General features: G+C 46.0%; 1 protein-coding gene across 1 annotated transcript in view; it reads right to left on the bottom strand.

Annotated features, from left to right (window-relative positions):
- LOC147706698 (phosphofurin acidic cluster sorting protein 2-like) overlaps positions 1 to 26,211 on the bottom strand; it is an 825,692-nt gene that overhangs the window by 336,911 nt on the left and 462,570 nt on the right. The gene's annotated exons all lie outside the window — the stretch shown is intronic.

Below are 26,211 nucleotides of genomic sequence, written 5' to 3'. Positions count from 1 at the left end.
CCCAACACTCCACATATCCTCACAGCATCCATACTCATCACTCAGTGCTTGCCAACACAGAAGCCAACACTCCACACATCCTAACAGCATTCACACTCAACACTCAGCGCGTGCCAACACAGACACCAACACTCCACACATCATCATAGCATTCATACTCAGCGTGTTCCAACACAGACGCCAACACTCGACATTTCATCACAGCATTCATACTCAACACTCAGCGCGTGCCAACACAGATGCCAACACTCCACACATCCTCACAGCATCCATACTCAACACTCAACCCGTACCAACACAGACCCCAACACTCCACATATCCTCACAGCATCCATACTCATCACTCAGCGCTTGCCAACACAGAAGCCAACACTCCACACATCCTAACAGCATTCATACTCAACACTCAGCGCATGCCAACACAGACGCCAACACTCCACACATCATCACAGCATTCATACTCAACACTCAGCGCATGCCAACACAGACGCCAACACTCCACACATCATCACAGCATTCATACTCAACACTCAGCGCATGCCAACACAAACGCCAACACTCCACACATCATCACAGCATTCATACCAAACACTCAACCCGTGCCAACACAGACGCTAACACTCCACACATCATCACAGCATTCATACTCAAAACTCAGCGCGTGCCAATACACACGCCAACACTCCACACATCATCATAGCATTCATAGCATTCATACTAAACACTCAGCGCGTGCCAACACAGACGCCAACACTCCACACATCATCACAGCATTCATACTCAGCGCGTTCCAACACAGACGCCAACACCCCACATATCATCACAGCATTCATACTCAACACTCAGCGCGTGCCAACACAGATGCCAACACTCCACACATCATCACAGCATTCATACTCAACACTCAGCGTGTGCCAACACAGACGCCAACAGTCCACACATCATCACAGCATTCATACTCAACACTCAGCGCATGCCAACACAGACGCCAACACTCCACACATCATCACAGCATTCAAACCAAACACTCAACCCATGCCAACACAGACGCTAACACTCCACACATCATCATAGCATTCATACTCAAAACTCAGCGTGTGCCAATACACACGCCAACACTCCACACATCATCATAGCATTCATACTAAACACTCAGCGCGTGCCAACACAGACGCCAACACTCCACACATCATCACAGCATTCATACTCAACACTCAGTGCGTGCCAACACAGACGCCAACACTCCACACATCATCACAGTATTCATACTCAACACTCAACACTCAGCCCGTGCCAACACAGATGCCAACACTCCACACATCATCACAGCATTCATACTCAACACTCAGCGCGTGCCAACACAGACGCCAACACTCCACACATCATCACAGCATTCATACTCAACACTCAGTGCGTGCCAACACAGACGCCAACACTCCACACATCATCACAGCATTCATACTAAAAACACTCAGCGTGTGCCAACACAGATGCCAACACACCACACATCATCACAGCATCCATACTCAACAATCAGCATGTGCCAACACAGACGCCAACACTCCACACATCATCACAGCATTCATACTCAACACTCAACCCATGCCAACACAGACGCTAACACTCCACACATCATCACAGCATTCATACTCAACACTCAGCGCGTACCAACACACACGCCAACACTCCACACATCATCATAGCATTCATACTAAACACTCAGCGCGTGCCAACACAGACGCCAACACTCCACACATCACAGCATTCATACTCAACACTCAGCGCGTGCCAACACAGACGCCAACACTCCACACATCATCACAGCATTCATACTCAACACTCAGACCGTGTCAACACAGACATCAACACTCCACACATCATCACAGTATCGATTCTCATCACTCAGCGCGTGCCAACACAGAAGCCAACACTCCACACATCGTCACACTCCACACATCTTCACACTCGCACAGCATTTACCCTTGAAACCCTACAGCATGGGCACTCAGGCCAAGCCTACACAGACATCGTAAAAATAATAAAATCCACATTTGTAAAGCGCACAATCACCCGTAAGGGTCTCTAGGCGCTGGGGGCCGTCGGGAAGATTAAGCAAGCTATTGCCCAGAGATTCCGGAGTCAGTCACCCTAGCCGCGGCCCCACACCTCTTCCTCGGTACTATTAGCTTTGTAGCTATCCTTCTACTTAAACCCTAATTATATTGTGTGTTGTAGCTAGACTTGTTTCCTGGCTTTCATTTATGATATATTATATATATATATATATATATATATATATATATATATATATATATATATATATATATATATATATATATATATATATATATTGTACAGCACTCCTTCAAGAAAGCGCCTTGTTCCTGCGTGCGCGAAGTAAGAACACGGACCACAAGAAATCCATTTAGCTTATTTAGCTCCCAAACAAACAGCGGCATATATATATATTTTTACTTTTTATTAATTGTATCAAAAACACTGCAATTCAGTTCATCCAAATAAACTCACAATCATATTCAAGGCGTACATATGGTATTGCGCGTACATCATCCCTCCTACATACACCAATCAGGTGTTTCTTCAAAAGCATTAGATAAGTCATGCAATCTAGATTAGTTATGGCGCAATTCCACAGTAGGAGAGAAGCAAATGTCACCCCGGTAAGCATTCCACGCTGCCCACTTACAGTCCCACTTCTGTGGGCATCATCTGTGTTTAAAAACATCTTTCTCTGCAATCATGACTCTGTCCATATCAGCGGCCCAATTTCAAACATGCCACAAAATTTATGGTGTGTATTGCACGCAAAATGTGTAACTGACAGTCATAAAATGTAAGACAGTTACATTTTTGAACAATGATTCTCTTCAGTACTGACTCCTGTAGCACTGACATGAAGGCGCAGGAGCGAAACGGTAGATCACTACTTCGTTATTTAGTAACAGTCCGCAAACCAGCGACCTCTATCACTTGTTGACTGTGTCCTTGCCTTTCACCCTGCAGGTTCTTGTTATTGAGTACCACAAACATACATAACAAGGTTTGCTAAGTTTCTGACAGTGAGGAGCTTGTCTCTACCTTTGTCTGCAAAGGAGAGCCACAAGATTGCTGACCACTGCTCCTTAGGGACCCTCTGAACTTTACAGGCCCTCTCAAGTGCAGTTATCCATTTGTGGATGTCAACCCCACTCTGATAGGGAGGGACAGTCTTGTTCAGGTTCCTATGGTCATGAGTATGGTCTCTACCTCTAGGGACACTGTTGCTGCCACCATAGGGCTCTAGCCCCAACTTTTGAGAAGCTCTCTGGAGCTCCAGGAATTCCCTGTCTAAGGCCAACTGCTCTCTCTTGATTCTAATCTCAGCTTTTTCAAACTCAAGCAGACTGCACTTCTTATCATAAGAGGATTTCCTCCTGTGAGAAGCTGAGGACCCTACAAAAGTACCAGAATGATTAGATTCCTGAGAAGGAGATCTTGATAATCTTGGTAAACTGCTAACTCTTCCTGATGGAGTGAAGAGAGGACCATTGGGGGCCTTCTCCTCCATCCACAGGAAAAATTGGATTGTCCAGGTTAGAATCATCTTGATCTCCTGGTCAGCATTGGAGTCCTGGTCATAAGGGTTTTCCCTTCCTGGCCTTTCCTCCTCTGCTGTCCCACCCACCTTGCCTGTCTCATCAGACCCTGGGGTCTTTCTGAGGTCATCTAACAGCAAAGCCTCTATGAGGCGTCGAGTGTTTGGGTTTTTTCCCGGTCTTCAATTTTCTAGAAGCACACATATTTCTGAATTCCTGAAAGGAGAGATGGTCACACTTAGTTAGCAAGGAGCCACTCGCTTCTGCCCTAGAAGACATACTAGTGTTATGTGGTGTAGGCACCTACCTAACCTAGTAGGAACTGAAACTCTCTTGAGTTGGAGAAAGGGTGTGCTAGACCCCTGACTTACCCAAATCTAAGTTCAGTAGAACTTACTTTATTCTAGTCTTGATTTATTTATATCTAATACCTTTAGTGGTTTTCAGTTAGTCACTCAATGAGATTATCTGGTAAAACAATAGCAAGCTTGAATCCAACCGCTGCACACCAATGTGTGAAGTTGGCCTGGTATATGCTGTCCACTAGTTATAGTGGGCACCTTGTACCAGTCCAAACAACCCTTATTGATGATTTGCTGTTACAACAGAGGGGTGTTGCTGTCCTTGCCCTGCAGGAGTGTTTTTGCTGCTGATTCGGACCCCTCGACTGTGCCTGCTTCTCGCGGCCCCTGCACCGCGGGTGCCGCTCTTGAGGGAGAGACCCTCCAGCTGAGCGTGGGGAGGAGGAGGAGACCTACACCGGACCCCAGCGGGACTGCAAGGATCAGCGGGCAGTGCGTTGTTAATCTGCCACAGCTGGTCCTCTTCCCGCCCCCACCCCCTGGCTCAATAAACTTCACGAGCAAACTGACCTGATTGGATTTGCTGTTACAACAGAGGGATGTTGCTGTCCTTGCCCTGCAGGAGTGTTTTTGCTGCTGATTCGGACCCCTCGACTGTGCCTGCTTCTCGCGGCCCCTGCACCGCGGGTGCCGCTCGTGAGGGAGAGACCCTCCAGCTGAGCGTGGGGAGGAGGAGGAGGAGACCTACACCGAAGCCCAGCGGGACTGCGAGGACCAGCGGGCAGTGCGTTGTTAATCTCCCACAGCTGGTCCTCTTCCCGCCCCCACCTCCTCTACCACTGATATTTAAACGCCCTGGGGTATACGCACGCGGGACGCGCGCGGGACGAAGACCGGGGCGAAGCCCAGGCCAAGGGCGGGCCCGTTGTAGCCCGTTAGAGCCCGGTTGAGACCGGACCGGGCCACCTCGCTAAGTTTTCCTCCAGCGGATTTATTCATTATCTGGATTGGGCTCCTTGCAGCCGGTGCTGAATAACATGGCATCAAGGGAGACAAGGAGCAAAGCGGCCGCCTTGGTTACTGGTACCCTGGATAGTTTCTTTGTCAAGGCAAATACTGTGGTTAACAACGGCCTCACAGCCCTCGAAAAACAGACAGTAGAGGGGCTTGAAAGTTCGGAGCAGGTTCCCCCGGGCTCATCTATGATTGTTAGATCCCCCGAACTGCTGGATGTTACACATCTATCCCTTCTGGATAGCATCGACCAAACAATAGAGTCAGTGCTGCAGCAGCTGAGGACACCATCTCACTCACAAAGAGATCGAGACTCATTACTGATTATCCAAGAGTCGACGCCTCCCTCAACATCCCATTCAGTTCCAGAACGGCTAGAGGGGGATGTTTCTACTGCACTACATCTTAGGGGTCTCCGGAGGGTGCAGTCCAGAAAAGGAAAAGACCTAGGTTGTCAAAGGGTGCCAAGAGGGCAAAAGTAGATCATACCTTAAACACCATTGGTAATACTACTGACACCACGGAAGTATCTCCTCCTGTGAGCCCTTTACACCCTGTCCACACCCATACACCACCGCCCCCTGGCCCGTTTATTTTTGGAGAGGGAATCTCTAACAGCTCGGACCATATTATTCATTCCTTTACTAACATCCTCAAACATTTGCTGGAGGCCCTGGTGGTTAAGCTCGACTGTATCGATGCTAGACTTTTAGCCATAGAAAATGTAACCCCTTCGCTGCGGATGACAAAGCCAGCTCGTCATGGGCGTTACCTGCGCTACGCGGATGACGAGCTGGCTTTGTCACAAACCGCGCGATTTTCAAATTTCAGCGCACAGCGGGAAAACCCGCTAGCCCGCATGCGGTTAAGCGGGGGCAAGGTCGTCCAGCAAGGGCCGTGATCTAGCACTAATGGATTAAATGGGACAAATAGTGGGATTCCCCTCCCGCCCAGTGCTCCTACTGCTGTGAATTTAATTCAGCCCACTTCCTCTCTCACGGCGAATGTTCCCATATTTACCCTACCCCAACCCGACCCATTACCTTTCCCAAGGCAAATCCCCCCGGTGCCTCTTATTAGAAAGTCGAATTTGCCCACTTCGACCATTGCAATGAAGCAGGAAAAATTGCCCAATGAAATGACCGACTGCCCTACCGGGACTAGTAATAGGTTAAACCGGCCAAAAATAGTTAACCTGCCTCCCGATTCAGCGGCCTATACTGTAATCCTGACTGGGGTACCTGAGCTTTCTACCAATGCGGTGGAATACTTTGATTCCTTACGCAATAAAGTCATTAATTGGTTGAATGTTCACCGGCCCCTCCCACCTAATATGAGAGGAGAAGTACGCATGGTTAGGAGGGTCCCATTGGTAGGGTATACTGTTAAGAAAAAGGGGGGGAGATTGTATTCTTGTAAGCTTTAAGAATTCCCAGATTGTCCCCCGTATATGTAACTGGTTCGGGAGTACAGGGAATACATCCATAGAACTGGTCCCGCTCTTGTTTTTTTATTCACGTGGTGATAATTTAAACTTGGGGGCAAACGACGGCTGGACTAGGGTGGGATTTGTTATTGATGGCTCAAGGTATAGGCCCCCCATCATGACATTTCAGCATACAGCAATTATGTTCATGTTAATAGATATAGTTGCCTTGACCAGGTTGATTGACTCCCGATGGGTGCATGCACTGAGGATAGTGAAGGGGTGGTCCCCCATATCGCTCTGCAGGAAACAGGGACAGTTGCCACTGTTAATATCAACTCTAGCCCTAATGCATTAACACCGGAGAGTTCACCTACCATTAGTATCCTGGGCCACCCCGCCAACCCGCCCCTAAGATCACTTAATTGTAACTTAACATCTCAAATTACAACTGATCTGGGGGTTCTTGAGGGGCAAGCAGCATTACTGAATAGGCCTTTATCACCATCTGCAGATAATGTTGGTGAGAAAGCGAGGGGAATGGCACCTAAGTCAGGCTCAGGAATTATGAAGGTCCTTTCTTGGAATGTTGCAGGCATCGCCAATAAATGAGATTCTAATGACTGGGATACCCTAGTAGACAGTAATGATATCTGTCTCTTTCAGGAGACTTGGGCTAGGGAAATTTATCCCAGGGCGGGTTATGCTACCTTCTATACCCATGCTAGGTGGAGTGGTAAAGGCAGGCCTTCCGGTGGACTCGCTGTCTGGGTGGCGAGTCCCATTGGCTGCAGTGCGGAGGTAATACCAACTTCCTCGGAGGACATTCTATGTGTTCTTCTCAAATGGCCAAACGCCCTCAATCTGGCGATTATCAATGTGTAATCGCGCCCAGTCAGTGTGTCGTCGGAATCACCCACTTTGGATGATCTATCTTTATTTCTGGGGCAATTACCCGTCGATTGTAAAATACTGTTGGGCGGTGATTTCAACTGCCATTTTGAACCATTGGAAGGTTTGAAGGAGGGTGCTTTAACTGCTGAGGATGACTACTGGGGGATTCCCCATTGCCAATCCCCCAACCCGAAATCATGGTCCCCTCTAGCGGTGCAGATTACATCCCTAACTTTGAATTATGCCCTGAGGGCCTGCAACGGGCGCACTCCATCTGATACCCCCTCATTGTGTACCTTTAATAGAAAGGATCACGAGTCTCGCTTGGACTACAATTTTGTAGATACAGGCATGTGGCCCAAGGTTTTGGATTTCAGGGTAATTGAAAGACTAGACAGTGACCATAATGCCCTTTGCTTAGATATGGTACACCATGTGCCCGAAGAAGGGACGCCACTTACAGATCTAAGTGAGAACACAGGGAACCTAGTTCTATCCAACGTTAGACGCAGGGTAAGATGGGGGAAACTGGTCAACTCACCAGAGTGCATCGCTAAAATTTAAGTCCTGGCACTCCCAAAGCTAGTTGAAATGGATGAACTAATCAGCAAACCAAGAACCACCGATTCAAATGAGAAATTAGCCCAAATCCATGCAGATTTAGTGGGAAGTTTAGGAGAGGTCTTTTACCCTGAGGTGGGGACTAGGAAGAAGAGGACATTAAGTTCAGCTTGGTACAATTCTACATGTAAAAAGATTAAAACTGAGCTGATTTGTATGGTAAAGTCTCGTGTCGATAAGGGTAAGGTACTTGAGCTGAGACTTAAATGTAGGGAAGCCATCGCTCAGGCAAAGTCAGATTGGGATTGAGATAGATGGCAGGACCTATCCCTGGCATTGGAAACCAGGGATTCAAGAAAATTCTGGTCTCTCATCCATAAGGGTACAGGCGAGTTGAAATCAGCTGTGGAGCCGAATATTGCTGCCTCAGTTTGGGAATCTCATTTTAGTAAATTGTATCAAGACACTCTCGTTTCTGTCAACGAGGTAACACTCAATACCACCCATGAGTCCGCAGACAGTTTAGAATTCACACTGGGCGAGGTGGTAAATGCCATGGAGAGATTGGCGCGGGGGAAGGCACCAGGCCTTGACAAACTTCCCGGAGATTTGTTTAGATACCATCCAGAGATCTGGGGTCCTTACTTCCAAGTTATATTTAATTCCATATTGGGAGGGATGGAGATCCCCTGTACTTGGCTGGGGGCAGAGATAGTATCGATTTTCAAGAAGGGCTCTCCTCTGCTCCCAGCCAACTACAGGCCGATCAGCCTCATAGACGTACCCCAAAAACTTTTTGCCCGCCTTCTCCTGGACCATCTTCTTGACTGGATGGATTCCGTCCCCATTTTTGGCAAATCAAGTAGGACCACGACTTGACTCTTGGCCACTTATTTCTTTGGACATTCTGAAATCCTTAGCCGCGTCCATTAAATCAGGCTCTCCCTGTGATCCTCTCCCTATCAACATCCTGAGGCAGCTGGACGACCCAGCTCTGGGGACTATTGCTGATACATTAAATGCCTCCATCCATCTGGCAACTGTTCCTGCGGCTTGGAAGCATGCCATGGTCAGCCCTCTATTGAAAAAGCCGGCGGCTGATCCTGAGGTGCTGGCCAACTACCGCCCAATTTCCCTGTTACCTGCGTTCTCTAAGATCTTAGAGAAGCACATTCACGGTGTACTCTCAATGTACACTGAGAACAATAATCTACTCCATTTTACTCAGTCAGGTTTTAGGGCAGGCCATTCCACCGAGTCCGCCCTCTTGGGAGTCACCGAAAAGATTAGGGGACTTTTGGATGAGGGGCAAACGGTTGCTCTGGTCTTACTTGACCTTAGTGCGGCCTTCGACACCATCTCACACAACAGACTACTTGCTAGGCTGAGTGATGATGGTGTCGGAGGGAAAGCGCTTGACTGGATCGCGTCCTACTTGAGCAACCGGACGTTTCAGATCTCGTCCTCGCAAGCTCAGTCAGACACCTTTCTGTCTCCACATGGTGTGCCTCAGGGCTCAATCTTGAGCCCGCTGTTTTTTAATCTGTATCTCCGCCCACTCGCCGATCTAGCTGAGCGAGTTGGCTTAGAACTTATGTCCTATGCGGATGATTCGCAGATTATTTTTTCCCTCACCAACGCAAAGCCTTCATCCCCCTCTGCGTTGAAAACAGGCCTTCAGGAAGTCTTCAGCTGGATGTCAACTAATCAGCTGAAGCTTAACGGGGAGAAGACGGAGATTCTTCTCCTAGGGAAAAAGAGAGATCTATGGCAGGATACCCATTGGCCGCCCTCCCTGGGTGCTTTCCCCTGCCCGGCCACCCAAGTCAGAAACTTAGGGGTATGCATTGATGACTCTTTATCAATGAAACAGCAGGTAAACAAAGTAGCTGGCACGTGCTTTACCATCCTGAAATGGTTACGGAAGATCATCTGGATGCTGCCTATGGATACCCAGAAGACCGTAGTCAATGCACTGATTACATCTAGGCTTGACTACGGTAACATCTTATACCTGGGCTCCAATTTAGCTGTGATCAGGCGGCTCCAACTGGTCCAAAATTCCGCCGCCAGGCTGCTTTGTAAGATCCCTAGGACAGCTAGGATATCAAAGCACCTGAAGGACCTTCACTGGCTTAGGGTTGAGAACCGGGTCCGGTTCAAAGCATTGACCTACATGTTTAGGATCAAGGCAGGGACCGCACCAAAGTACCTGCAGAATCTGGTTAGGCCCTACGTTCCTGAACGAAACCTCCGCTCTTCAAATGGAGCCAACTTTGTGGTTCCTAGATTTAAACTGGCCCGTATGGGGGGAAAGTCTTTCTCCCATCTGGGACCAGTTCTTTGGAACTCTTTGCCTTTAGCCCTGCGTAAGGAGGTAAATCTCGCCAGTTTCAAGAAAGGTGTAAAAACCTGGCTCTTTGATAAATAATTGCAGGCTTCTAATAGGTTGTTTTCTGCGCTTTCGGTGTTTTCTCAGCTCTCACATCTTCTGCGCCGGGAAACCCTTTGTGGGTATCTGTGCGCATTATAAGTGCAAAAAAATAAATAAATAAGGACAATGCCATTCTTAGTCCCCTCCAGGCGGGCTTCAGGAAAAAACACGTCCACCATGGACCAGATTTTCCGCCTCGTTCTTCTTTACTGGAAAACAGTGGTGATCGAGGGGGGGGGGGGGAGACGGGGGGAGTCTGTACATGGTGTTTGTGGACCTGAAGTCCGCATTCGATTTGGTACCCCGCGGGAAATTATGGGAGGTTCTTAAGGAGCTGGGCGTTCCTCCACAATTGCTACAGGCAATAATCAGACTCCACGTTGGCAATTTTGCCAAGGTTAGGTGTGGGAGGGATGGTGCGTTGTCTTCTGGGTTTCCAGTTCACAGGGGGGTAAGACAGGGGTGTGTCTTTGCACCAACCCCGTTTTGCCTCTTTGTTAACAATGTCATATCCCATCTCGATAATGTTAGGGACAACAATGCTTCTAGGTTGGAAGGTAGGAGGGTCCCGGCAATTATGTTTGCTGATGATCAGTGTTCCCACGAAGCCGCGCGCCTGGGCGCCCGCGCAGCTCTGTCCCCCGCAGCGCGCAGGGCTGTGTCCTTGGCGCGCACACATCCCCAAGAGCATTCGCGCCGCCCCTGCATTTAGCAAGTGCTCCCTTTTGCTAAATACCTGTTGTTTTCTAGAGTGCGGCTGTGGCGTACATTGAGTGCTTTTGTTTAAATATTCGTGTTAATTGCAGAGCCTCTCACGAGTTGCGATTAACACTAATGCTTTAAACAAAAGCACAAATCTGCCCGCAGCCACGCTTTGGAAAACAAAAGAAATGCAGCACCAAACACAGCGTGTGCTTTTAGAAGGTCATGGGGGAAATGTGCCAAGAAAGACTTTCGCACTAGAGGCCACCAGCGCTGTAGAACTTAATCTGTGCTGAAGGTGTCTAGTATTACTTCAGGATGCCAGACAATTAGAATCGTTTGAAGGTCACCAGGAGCTGGGCGGCAATGGGCGCCTTCTGCAACCAGACGGACATCCTGAAAGGGGCCCTCGCAAAGCAGCTGCACGAAATCCTCGGTCTTGAGCAGAAAGTTATCAACATGAGCAGCGAAAAACAGAAGCTGCAAGGTGAGTGCAAAACCACAATATACACGGATCACTCAAGCAGAACAGAACACAAACTGACGGTTCACCCGGTGCTCAGCTAAAATCTGTTTATCAGCCAACCCGATGAAATGTGTTATTAAAATGAGATGAAACATTGAGTTAGCTCTCCTGTGTTGAAACTACCTGACCTGCGGGTCACAAGCTCATCCAATATTCATCCAATAATTCTTTCATTCTTAGACCCCGCCAGGGAGTCCGTTAGTCATTGTAAATTTGTAATATTTATTTATTTTTGTACTTTCTTTGCTTGCTGTTTGATATTGTGTTCCTCTTGCCTGCTGTGTCCGATTCTGTGTCTTGCTATTTTTGTATGTTCTATTTTGTAATATTTCTCTCATGTAACATAACTGGTTCTATTGTACAGCGCTCTGACAGCTTCGGGCAAAGTCTGCGCTTTATAAAAAATGCATTAAATAAATAAATACAAATCATATTTTATTTCTTACTGTTTGGAGTTTTTGGAATAAAAAGAGCGGCGCACCTCTTATACTTTGTGCAGCTCCTGTAGCAGCTTCCCTCCCTCACAGTGGGTACGCCTTCTGATCATCTTACTATGACAAAGGCTGAACCCGGCAGGGAATATGTTAGTACAGTCTATGCTGACTACACATCTGATTTGACAGATTGGATGCGGGTAGACGGAATGAAGGAGATATTGCAAAATAGAAATCCCTATTTCCAATCGACAATGCAGCAGAAAAACAGAAAGCGCCATTTGTGCCTCTGCTTATCACATTAGTTTATTTAATTACTTTTGCCTTATTGTTGCAATGTTGCTACTTCATATGGTCCTTGGGGAAATCTGGGTGGAGCACTTACCAGCAAAGTATGGTGATATTTAAATATTTACTTATTAAGAAAACAGGCATGGCACATAGCAGTCTGCCATATGTAAGGCAGCCCTGCATATCACTCCGAGGATTCATGCTGGCTCTTAAGTCAGTGTTTAATGGATTAAAAAAGTAAAGTGGATGCCGCATGTGTAGGCAGGCCTCGAACAGGAGAGTGGGCCTGGCTTGTATGGCAACAGCAAGTGCACACCACGGACCACCTCCCTTGACAAGCCCCATCCAAGGCAGCCAAGGCTAACATAAAACAGCCGCTTCTACTGCAGCCTTTGCCCCAGAGCCAGGTCTGGGGCGGTAAATGACATTTTACCCATTTTCAGGATTTTTTAAGGTGCACTCGTTAACTTTGCGAGATTAGTTGTGTACTTTACGTCGTGATGCAGCTCCAGTACTGTGAGTAGCACACTGTACTGTATACATCGCCAGCATAAATGCATAAGTTAATGCTCTCTAATGAAACGTCCTTGTGAATATGTTTCATGATGGAATTCTGTGGATCGGGCATTGTGGGTTTTATGGAAGCACAGCCTCAGGTGCAACAAACGTGGACGCTGGGGTGAAAAGGTGGCAGGTGAATCAGCGAAATACCAACCACACGTCAAGTTACCACAGTAATACCTCTTCAGCCAGTGAGAGTGCAGGATTCCTAGCAGATTTTGCCCCTCTCCCTCCCTCCGGTGTACAGCATTGCCAGAACAATGGTGTTGCCACCTACATTGTTTGGAAGCAGAATGCATTCTATAATTCGTAAGTTCTCATGTTGGCACCCATTGTAGCACAGCAGCAGCTCACTTAAAATACTGCAAATATTCTCTGTGACACCCGCCCACTTCTCATATATGAAGTCCTGTTTTAATCTAAATGAAACTTTATTTATTGGTGTTGCGTGAAACAAACACATTTTGCTGCAAAATCTTTGTAATAGACTTTCACGCACCACTCACATCACAACTAGCGTAAATTAAAGAGAAACAGTATTTAAAACAATCTGTCGATGAATTATTCAAGGTCGTCGGGGCAAGCTTTACAGAACAGAGGGATAGAGCCCACTTTGCCCATGCCTCAATATGTCTCTGTCCAGGTGTCTTAAGCTTAAAAGTGGAAGCACAAACCATTTGTCTCTGAGCCATGCAGCTTCTGTCATCATCACTTCTCCTCCCCTTTTCATCAAGAGCAGTTCAAGCATGAATGGCAAAATATCCTAGTTTGCAAATGTTTTCTATATAATTCTGGTTCTGCAATATTTACCGCATAATGCATCATATGCTGCATAATTTTATGATTTTAACGAAAACATTTTTTGTAGCGCAAACTGATCAAATGTTACTAAAAAATTTGACTAGTGTTTCTGCGAAGTGGATAGCCCTTTGCAAAAGTTGTCTGATCACCTTTGTCACTGCTGGATTTTTATGTTACACTGGTACTAATAAGGCAACATTTTTCCAGAGACTGTTATCATCTGTAAAAATAATAAAGTATCAGAAAATGTACTGCATTATGCTGCAGACTTCTTTTTGATGCATAATTTAGTCAACATTGTGGTATAATTTTTTCCTCCATTGCTGCATAATTCCAGTGGCCTCAAAGCAAAAACATGTTAAAAGTGCTTGTGCATGAAGCAGTGACTGTGAAGTTTGTGAACTTAGTTTGGTGTGCTTGCAAATCCTGCATTGCTGACCCCTGGTGAGTTACAGCTACTACTGTTGAAATAAGGCCATCGGAGGGACCACTTACCGGTGTGTCCAATCTTTGAAGCATGTGTGTGCTTCTGTTCACCAAAAGGGTGGTGTGATTGCGGTAAAACATCAGGCAAGTCCCGCTCCATGGATCACCCTCGTGATGGCTGGTACCCCCAGAGTAGACTCACAGGAAGACTGGTTGGGGCAGGGCTGATTGATCTGTTAAATTCTGGCCTGCCTGCTCAGCGCTGTTCATGAATAATATATCTCTGACGCATAGCATTTCAAATTTTAAGGCACAGTTAAGCATGCTCTCATATGTTAGACAATTGTGGCCTGCTGGTGCTGCCTCATTGGCAGTGTGCCTCAATTGCAGTACTGTCAGAGGGGCGCTAGAATACGTGACTAATGCATTTTAATGCGGACACTAGCATTAAAATGTTTTAGTCGAAAGCCTGATGCAGCCGTACCTTAACCCAGCCCTGAAACTGCGAAAAGTAACATTTTAATAATGTTATTATAATTTTATTTTTCCTGCTCAAAGAGAACATTTGTTAAAGTTTTCATGTTAATCGCAGCGCCCATCATGAGCTGAATTTAACATGAAAACTTGAGCAAATGCACACAGTCACCCTGCGACCCAGCTCTATTAACCCCTTCCGTGCGGCCGCGATTTTCCCCGTGTGCGGCCGCCGGCCGAACACGGGCGGGCCATGACGAACCCCAGCCGTCATCAGCACACGAGCACCGTAGTGCATGACGGCTGGGGTTCGTCACCAGCATGGAAGGGGTTAAGAAAGGAAAGGCAGCAACATAGCTGCTAAGGTTTCAAATTGCTATGTGGGACGGTTTCAAACCTGCCTTAACACCGTTCATGTGGATCTGGATGTGAGGAAATGCACGTCTTTTCACTTTTTTGAGCAAACTTTTGGAGTGATATTTGGCGCTGCACCCACACACGCGCCTGGTTACTGGCGCACATAGCCTTGGTTGCAGCACACATAGACCTTACACTGCCGCACACAGAGGAAAAAAATTAGAGGGAACATTGCTGATGATACCCTCCTGCTCTCCAAATCCCCGATGGGGATCCAACGGATACTGGATGGGTTTGGGGATTTCTGCAGGGCGCATGGCCTGGAGATCAACGCAGAAAAAACCAAATTCATGGTATTCAATCCCTCCACAACAACCAGGCCCAATCCAACCCTGGGATCCGAAAGGCTGGAAAGGGTTAGAACGTTCCAGTATTTGGGGGTAACTTTACATGAAAACCTATCTTGGGGTCCACAGATAGCAAGATCCCGTTTAAAGTTATCCCAAATGGTGGGGGCAATTTTGAGGGTTTCGAACTCATCAACCTTCAAACCTGTTAGTCCAGCCTTGGAGATGTACAAAACCCAAGCCAGAGCAGCCTCATCTTATGGTGGTGAGCTGTGGGGCCACAAAGCTGGGACAGAACTTGTCAAGGTGGAAAACAGCTTCCTTAGATGCCTGTTGGCTCTTCCCCAAGGCACACCATTGTTACCTCTGAGATTAGACCTGCATCTCCGTTCAATAGGGGATGAATTGGCCATAAAACCATTGAGGTTCTGGCACAGGCTCTGGTCCACTGGTGAACTTTCCCACTACAGGCAAGATCTCAAGCACGTCTTGAACCTAAACCACACTGACAGAATTCCATGGGTGGCTTATGTCAAGCGAGAATTCTACCGCCTAGGACTGCCTGAGTTGTGGGACGATCCCGAAAGAGGTTGTCAAGGGGTGTCACGCAAGATGGTTAATACGTTTTTTAAGGATAAAAGCCTAATCTCGCTTGTGTGTGCTCTAAAAGTCGGCACCCTAACTGAACAATTTTTGGCCAACAAAAATTCTTTTTACTTTGAAGGTTTTATGGACATCATATTCCCGATCCTTGCAAGGAAACTGTTCATTCAATGGAGGTTTGGAACGCTGCTCCTCAAAGCCCTTACTAGTAAATGGACCATGTCAAACGATAAAATCTGTCCTGGGTGCAGTGGGAATTTGGAGGACGAACTACATGTGTTGCTTTTTTGCCCTGCCTACAACAGACCGAGGAAATATTGGCTAGCGCCACTGTGTAGGAATTTGGGCATTAGAAACTATTTACAATCCTACAGAATCTTAAAGTCAAGTACCCTGCACCATATAGTTTTTGCAGTTGCCAAGTATTTAATGGCCATGTGGCAGATAAGGGGAAAAATACTGAATGGCTAATTTCCCACTAAATATGTACTGGACTGTAATGAAATGTAGCTAACTGTGTCCATAGCTCCCCTGACTTTCCTGGAACCGAACTGATTTGTATGTTGCTCCTTGCGTTGATTTTACTGTATGTTTTATGTGTTTTAAATGTTTTAATGAATCTTTTATGGTCTTAGATGGCCGAAAAATAAAGAATTTTTGGATTGGATTGGATTATTGATGATTAGGTCAAAGACAACCTTTAAAGAAAGCTATCCTAGTGGTAGCTGTCGAGAGCAGCCTTCAGGCTAAGTCTCGAAGGAATGTAAAGCAGCTTGTTTTACCAGGCTATAACCTCCAGAATGACCAAATGAAAGGAGAACCACACAAGGAATATATAAAATATATGTATTTATTACTAAACACTCTCTACTAACCTCTTTATGAGATTAGAGAACAAAGGACACAATATTAAATCGCTAGAACGACAGTAAATAGCACAATACACAGTGGGCTCTAGGGGAGACCAAACCATATACTAAGAAAGTGGTATAACAACCACGACTTGACTAGACACGGTGCCTAGAGCACGTAGAATCGCCGAGACCCCAAAGAACCACCCAAGGTAGTGACACAAGGGACCCATGGGGGAAGCGTGTAGCGTGAGAACACAGCCACAAGCTCGGTACAACTCTATGGGAAAGTCGGGGTTGGAATTTTAAAGATTAAGGACACTTAGGAGAGGACTTTAAGCAAACCCTTTAGAACTTAGAAGGTTCTGAGGCCAGCACCCAGGTGAGCACCGGAGAACTCGTGTTAACTAACCCAGGGAAGCCGGGTGCATCGGTGTCAAATGGTGTCTGGGAACTTATCGTTTTCAATGGCGTGATGCTGCAAAGTGCTGCTGCTGTGAAGAGGAACAGTGTCCGGTGTGATCCAAGCCTGGATCGGAGATGAGAAGAACCTGAAAGCAGAGAAGACAGAGTCTGGGTCACTTCAGGGTGACCAGGGGCCCGGTAGACGAATGCCCACCAATGTCGGGGGCTTCAGGTGAGAAGAGGTGAAGCTTGACTCTGCAGCCACGGGGACCAGGAGACGTAGAGGACAACCAAAGTCCGCAGGCGAGCTGTCCCACGAAGGATGTCGAGTTCTGGGGAAGGTCAGTGTCCGGATTAAACACCAACAAGCCTTGGCAACTGCACCCCACGCGGTCAGAGGAAAGATGCTTCGGTGAGGACCAGCAAGGTCCTGAAGACTCTCCAAGCGATGGCGAGTCAGGGCACGTCTGGAGCAACCAGGAAAGCCCACTGAAAGTCAAAGTTACCTTCACAGGGACCCACAGGCCAACGGACCAGAGATCTCGAAGGGACTTAAGAGGAATCACAAAATACCAGCCCACGGAACATTCGTGGAGTGTAGGCCGGTAATCTTCAGTGGAAACACTGCTCGGGGTCAGGTCTACAGGTAGCTCAAAGCAAATGAACACGGTGCCCAGGGGTACGGGTTGCACGTTCCCACGAGGGATGCGGGTCTCAGGTTTGCGGAGAGCACTAGTCGACCTAGGGGACACTTGGAAACCCACCTTCTGTGTTGCAAAAGTCTTCGGAGTCCTCAGGATCTTCGGAGATGCAAACCGGTCAGATGCGTCTTTGGTGCCTGCTTAGCAGGGGAGTAACTCCTTTACTCCAAGGGAGATTCTTCAGTCATCTAACGCAGTGTAGGTCGTCAAAGTACTTGGTTTCTGTTAAAGAGTTTCGTCCAGGTAAATCTAAAGTCCTGTAGTCAGGGGTTGCTACTTTATACCCAAGGAAGGGGTGGGACAAAGTCTGGGGACCCACCTATGGGCGGGTCAGGACAGAGTGGGGGCTACACCCATGTCCTTTGTCCAGTTTCGCGCCAGAGCAGGAGCAAATGGCTCCTGTAACCGGTTTAAGCTGGACTATGCACAGGGACAGCAAATGTTCCCCCAGTGCAGACATTAAAGCACTCTCAGAGTGCACCCACCCAGTCCCAATACACTAAAGCCTGTCTGGGAGGTGGTTACACCTCCCTGTGACAGGATGCCTATTGTCATGCCTTCCCCTGCTCAAGCTTGGCTCAGCAGCAGGAGGGCAGACTCATGTCTGTGGCTGGCAGCATCCATCTTGTGATGCCAGGGTTGAGAAAGCTGGTATCGGGTGTACCAGTGTAGTCATATTTTTCTCTCTAGGAGGGTGGAATCATACCTCCCACACCAGTTACTGAGGTTCTGTGAATTCTGAACCTGTTCAATAAAGGTCGTCGTATCTAGACGATTTTGGTATCAGCGGACCGCAAATGACGAGTGCGGTATGTACGAGTGTTTTCGTCATAATCGAACAATGGAAACACTGTGTATTCATGGATTTTGTTCGAACCTTTGGGTTCCATTTTGTGCATGGCAGCCACTTTGTGGGTTGCCCTCACATAGGCTGATGACTACGGCCGAACAAGTCCTTGGGACACGTACACCTTTAGCTGACTTTTGTGTGACCTGAACGAGCAGACTCCCTTGCCCGAGGCTAAACTTGCTGAGCCAGTTCCTTGTTAGGCAGCTGGTCAGATAGAGATCAAAGAGCAGGACATTGCTGAGTTTATGGTATATGCACACACCCCTTTATCTTGCTTCTCATCTGTTTCGGTTCCTTCTTTATGGCCTATTTTATGACATGGGTTGAGGTCCTTTTATTATGGGTTCGTTTGGCCTGTCCGAGCAAGAATGTTGGTTTTTGCCTTGTCATCTCTGGTGGGCTGGACAACGGAAAGTGGGTTTGTCGTCATGCGATATGTTTGAAATGTCATCATCTGATTGGTCAGTTTGTAAGTAATTGATGCTAGCCAGGATTGTGATTTTTGGCATAAAAGTAAGGGGTGCATACACCAACTTACACAGGTTGCAGGAGCAGACCTGTGGTGTCAGTTTGAGTGGTCTCTCAGGGGTGGCATTATACATGCTGCAGCCCCTGGGAGGCCTCTGGGGTACCTATGCCCTAGGTACATAGTATCCCATATACTAGGGATTGATAAGGGTACCCCAGAATCCAATCTGGAGTGTACCGAAAGTAGATGCAATCAATTTACAGGAGAAAGCAGCTAGGTTGGGGTCCTGGATAGCAGGATCCCAGCCAGTCTAAGTCGAAAACAGTGACACATCAGCAAAAAGTGGGGGTAACTATAAGAAACAGATCCTACTCTCCTACAGCGTTTAACCAGATTAATGGAAAGGACAATCCACCTTGATAAGGTTCTGTTTCTGGACTACCGTTCCTTCCTTTCCATCTGCAATTCAAAGAGTTGATCGTCCAACCTGTGCTTTTTAATCCTATGAATGTAGAAATGAAGAGCCCGCATAGGGTCCAAGCGGAGCAGCCTTTTCTCCTCCCTAGAGGGACGTGGCAGGAGCAGGACTGCTGCTATCATGATGAACCGTCCCACATAGAAAGGGCAAATCACTTTTGGGAGAAATTATGCTCGAGTCCCCAGCACCAACTTGTCAGAAAAAAGAAAGAATTACGGTGGCCGAAGAGATAACTCCTGCAATTCACCGACACAACTTGCAGAAGCGATGGCAATGAGAAAAACCGCCTTGAGGATCATAAGTCTCAGGTGCAACTGTGAATAGGCGCAAATAGTGCACGCGACAAAAAGATAAAGACAAAATTAAGGTCCCCCTGTTGCACAATTAAAGGAGCAAGGGGAAAAATATATGAAAGCTCTTTGAAGGAATGCATTACAACACCTGACTTGAATACCGACCAACCATCACACAGGATCCTCTGTAGCACATTGACGCGTGTTCCTATTTCTGGATCCAGTTTAGGACAAGAAACAGGGGAGGTCTAATGGAGCAAATTACTTAAACAAGGTCAGTAGACCAGGCAGGTTGGGTGTCAAAACATACAGTGGAGAGACTTAACTGAGAAACACTCTGCAATGAAAGGACAGAACCATATACTGTTAGCATTCACCCAAACAATAGCTGGAGCACACGCTGCGGCTGAAGGGTGGTTTAATCATACAGATACATCTACCAACGAGATACCATCCATACAAAGATGGCAGTGCATATTTGCTGGATGGTAGTTTCATAATACAACTAAAGCAAGAAACAAGACACGATCCAAAGAAAAACGGCAGCCCACAATTTGTCGAAAGGATGTTTCATATTACAACTAAAGCAGCAAATTAGACATGATCCCAACAAAGATGACACATACAATGCTGGTGGATGGCCGTTTCATAAGTCATCTAAAGCAGCCAATGAGACACAACACAATAATACAAGTAGAACAACTAACAAGACACAGCACAATAATCCAAGTAAAGCAACCAACGAGACTCAATCCAATAATATGACTAGAAGAACTAACGACACACAACCCAATGATACAGCTAAAACAACTAACTAGACAGAACACAATAATACAAGTAAAGCAACTAACCAGACAGAACACAATAATACAACTAATGCAACTAACAAGACACAATCCAATAATACAACTAGAAGAACTAACGAGACACAACCCAATAATACAGCTAAAACAACTAACTAGACAGAACACAATAATACAAGTAAAGCAACTAACGAGACAGAACACAATAATACCAGTAGAACAACTAACAAGACACAGCACAATAATCCAAGTAAAGCAACCAACGAGACACAATCCAATAATACAATTAGAAGAAACTAACGAGACACAACCCAATAATACAGCTAAAACAACTAACTAGACAGAAGACAATAATACAACTAGAAGAACTAATGAGACACAACACAATAATACATCTAAAGCAACTAATGAGACAGAACACAATAATACAACTAATGCAACTAACGAGACAGAACACAATAATACAAGTACAGCAACTAACGAGACAGAACACAATAATACAACTAATGCAACTAAGGAGACACAACCCAATAATACATCTAAAGCAACTAACGAGACAGAACACAATAATACAAGTAGAACAACTAACAAGACACAGCACAAAAATCCAAGTAAAGCAACCAACGAGACACAATCCAATAATACAACTAGAAGAACTAACGAGACACAACCCAATAATACAACTAAAACAACTAACTAGACAGAACACAATAATACAACTAACAAAACACAATACAACAATACAACTAAAAAAAATAACGAGACATAACACAATAAAACATCTAAAGAAACTAACAAGACAGAACACAATAATACATCTAAAGCAACTAACGAGACAGAACACAATAATACAACTAATGCAACTAACGAGACACAACACAATAATACAAGTAAAGCAACTGACGAGACAGACACAATAATACAACTAATGCAACTAACGAGACACAACCCAATAAAACATCTAAAGCAACTAACGAGACAGAACACAATAATACAAGTAGAACAACTAACAAGACACAGCACAATAATCCAAGTAAAGCAACCACCGAGGCACAATCCAATAATACAACTAGAAGAACTAACGAGACACAACCCAATAATACAACTAAAACAACTAACTAGACAGAACACAATAATACAACTAACAAAACACAATACAACAATACAACTAAAAAAAACTAACGAGACATAACACAATAAAACATCTAAAGAAACTAACGAGACAGAACACAATAATTCAACTAAAACAACTAACTAGACAGAACACAATAATACAACTAAAACAACTAACAAAACACAATACAACAACACAACTAAAACAACTAACAAGACATAACACAATAATACATCTAAAGCAACTAACGAGACAGAACACAATAATACAACTAATGCAACTAACGAGACACAACACAATAATACAAGTAAAGCAACTGACGAGACAGAACACAATAATACAACTAATGCAACTAACGAGACACAACCCAATAAAACATCTAAAGCAACTAACGAGACAGAACACAATAATACAAGTAGAACAACTAACAAGACACAGCACAATAATACAACTAAAACAACTAACAAAACACAATACAACAACACAACTAAAACAACTAATGAGACATAACACAATAATACAACTAATGCAACTAACGAGACACAACCCAATAAAACATCTAAAGAAACTAACGAGACAGAACACAATAATTCAACTAAAACAACTAACTAGACAGAACACAATAATACAACTAAAACAACTAACAAAACACAATACAACAACACAACTAAAACAACTAATGAGACATAACACAATAATACATCTAAAGCGACTAACGAGACAGAACACAATAATACAACTACTGCAACTAACGTGAAACAACACATAAATACAACTAAAGCAGACAATGACACAATACGATATTACAACAAAAGCTGCCAACAACAACCAACACAAAAAAACAACTAAAGCAACTACAAGACACAACACAATAATACAACAAAAGCAACCAACGAGACACAGCACATTAATACAGTTAAAGCAACCAATGAGACCCAACACAATAATACAAGTAAAACAACCAGCGAGAGACACAACACAAAAATATATGTAAAGCAACCAATGAGACAAAACACAATAATACAACAAAGTAACCAACAAGACACAACGTAGAGCAGGATGACACAAAGACACTCCATCAGCAATTGCTTAAGAGAGTATGGCTTGGGCCTCCTCTGAGACCACTGGCTACATTTGAACAACGGAGTCCCAGATCATATGGGAGTATTAACCCAAGAGGCACACAGTGATCCTTGAGTGCAATGCCACGCTGCCAAAAGACAACATCCTTATCCCGAAGGTATCCAGCCTCTTGGAATTCCTATCTGGTGGAGTGGTAGCGAATGCGCAAAGGCTGACTTTGGAGGTGGAGGTCTTGACCATCAAGCTCTCCGGGATGGGGTGGGGTGCTTGGTGAGGAATCTGAGGTCCCCTGAGGCAGGGTGATGGCAGCGGGCAATTGTTCTATGCACAGGAGCCCTTGTGCAGTGTTTGGACCAGGCCCGAGTAGGACGTCGGTGAGGGATTCACTGAATTGGAGTAATGGTTTGAACTCCAGTCTAAAGCATCTCCATCAAGACATTTGTTGTGACTACCTCTGGGGGTAGCCTACGGTTGAGGGCCTCAGACGACCTCCACACCACTATTTTGAATGAGGCTCCCTCTTGCGTAGCCACGGTAGCTGGAGAGAAAGAGCCAGTGTCTGGAGAGGTTTCCAGTCTACTGGAATCTGCCAGATCCTCATACCAGTTGTCCTTGGAGTCTTCTAAAGACTAGTATTCGTAATGGTCGCCAGTCCCATGTAAATCACCACCAATCCAGACTTGTCATATGAATAAGGCACTTGCTCCGATATGGGAGGCCTGCCACTGGTCAGTGTCAGACGATGCCCTTCTGCTCAGTATTGGAGTCAGGGATGATGATGGGAACGGCGCCACCCAGGGGTCGACACTGAATCAGACACTGGAGACGTTTGAAGTCACTCAACCAGGGCAGCTGCGGGTCTGTCAGTGGATGTTTGGGGCCCGACTGGTGCCAAGGGCTGGGGAAGACCTGTTGGGGCTCCCCGCAGCCCTGTGAGGGCCACAAGGCGCTCCAGAGTGTTCAAGCCACCCAAACGTGGTGGATGGCCTTATAAAATTCATAAGTTGGGCAGAGGTCGCTCCAGCTCCTGAAAATTCAGGGACATGCAGAGATGGCCCAGGTGCAGGCTCCATCACAGAACCAGGCCTCAAGTGCCAAAGGCCCCGCGACTCATCTGAAGACTTGCATGATGACGTCGAAGACCTCTTAGATTTCTTTCTTTTTGTAGGACTTACCCAACGATTTAGAGTGGGACGACGATCCCTGAGTAGGGCTTTGCAAACGATCTCCGGACCTTCCTAGCGACGGAGATCTGGAGTGTTGCGGAGTCAATCAGCGTGGGGCGGCGAGCAGCTTGAAGGAGAGCTCCCTCAGCCCCTTAGGATGCAAGTTGCTGCAGTCCTCGCATGTCTTGGCGTTGTGGTCTCGTTTAAGACCAGAAACAAACCAAATGTGGTTCCATTGCCAACATCTGGCAATGACAGGTGTGGCATAGCTATAATTTGCCTTTCTGGTGGACATCCTTTACACAAGGAGACAATGACTCAAAAAATCTTGGACAAAATGTCAAAAAAAGATCAGTCAAAGGGTGACTGGGGGATATTCCTTCTTGGGATTTGCGCTGACTATCGTGGAAAGAAATAAACTGATGGCACCATGCACGGCGGACATTTTAAGGAGCAGAACAAAGACACCTACTGGTGTGCAGGGGTACTGCTCACCCAAAAACTTCCAGATCCAGTCTGATGCTTGGGGAATATTCTAATGTAAGGAATCTGCGGCTAGAGCCTCATCAGATCTTCACCGTAGACTATCAATATGCGTGTGCGGCCACGCTCTCCACATATGCTAATAGCATAGATTAGCAGAGATGATCCGCACCACTTGTTCTTACAAGTCAAGGGGATGAGCACTCTTGGACTGATTGTGCACTCTTCAACCACTTACCCTTCCAGTCCTTCAGTCTTCTTTGCATACGGCCTATTTTCGATTTGTCTTTTTATTCAAAATTCTGCTCAGAAACTGACAAGGCAGAGCACTGCTGTTTTCCTAAAACAGTTGGTTCTATACAAGTAGTGATCCTGAAACCTTTGGCCCACCAGCAGCTTGGTGCTTGGGTCTGTTTTTCTACCTTTCAGCAGGTTTTGGGTCATGATTTAGGAAAGGAAACCCTGGATGGAAATCAAAAGGTTTTTAATGGTCTTTCCCTTTCTCATTAAGCTGTAGAAGCAGGAAACATAGTTCGAGCATTAGGAAGGGGTTGAAGAGTCCCACATCTTAAAACCTGCGGCTACAATTATTTCTTCCTAATTTGCCTTATGACGCAGGAGACATGGCTCTCAAACATCTGCAGGCTGGAGCTTTGAAAACCATGTGAACAGGTTCACCAACCTTCTATCCCACAGGTTAGGAGTGCTCACTTAACCCACGCATGGCCATAGCAAAATTGATTTTTATAACAAGGTCTCCAAATCGAGAGAGTGTGTTGCCAAATGGTGAAATATCTGACAGCCATTCAGATTTGAATAACAATTAAAATGTTACATTTGTGACTGTTTCAAAATCTCAGAATAACCCCTCAAGGGCTCAGCCCAGCTGTCAACAGCATCCTGTGGCTGGAACTTTTGTTTTTCAGCTGGGGTTGTGTTAAGTATGACACCAAGGAGTGAAATGTGAAGGGCTGAGTTTGGGGATGTCTGGAAGAGAGCATCCCCTGGATGTGAAGAGGTGTAATTGCACCAGATGTTATTTCTTTTAGAGGGACTGCAAGTCACATGTGTAATGTGAAGTACATGTGAAAGGTAGAGTCATAAGCAAAGTGGGGTTATGTTTCTGGACAGCTATGCTAGGGAGTCTGGCTGTATATGCCTAATCTCTGATTCAACTGTGAGGCCTTTTAGGGGCTTTAATTGCAATGCGTTACAACTGTTATCAGCTATGCTGAGTACCTCATTTAAAGTTATGCCCAAACATGTATTCTTGCTACTGCGTTAGAGGAAGAACAACTCAGACTCTTAACCACTAAGATGTAGAGGTGCATACTGCATGGTCAGTATGAGATGCTCAGTCAGGGTTATGTGTCCCCAGGGCAGGATTACCCATTTTTAATGTTCGTTGAGATGATGGGTGGGTCGCCACTGGGATGGTGCCAATTGGCAAGGCCCTCGCTCCAGGTTGTGTCAACCCACTGCATTATGGGGCAAGATGATGTGCAGACATGGGAGTGGTGGTACTAGACCCCAGCGCCCCTGCGGGAGGGGTGCAGATGTTACGCAATGTCACAAAGTAATTCCAACAGCTTATGTAATTAAGTAGTGTATGTGTTTAATAAATGTACTCTTACTTTTATAAAGCAAAGCACAGACTGGACAATCAATTATTGAGTGTTATTTCTGCGCACCTGTAAAGGCGATTACTAGCCCACACCACCTCCCTTGAGTAAGCCTCAGACTGCTCTGCAACGCTACCCTCGGTG

This window comes from Lissotriton vulgaris, chromosome 6 (assembly GCF_964263255.1).
Source record: "Lissotriton vulgaris chromosome 6, aLisVul1.2, whole genome shotgun sequence".
Taxonomy (NCBI): Eukaryota; Metazoa; Chordata; class Amphibia; order Caudata; family Salamandridae; genus Lissotriton; species Lissotriton vulgaris.
This window is presented reverse-complemented; position numbering and strand designations above follow the sequence as displayed.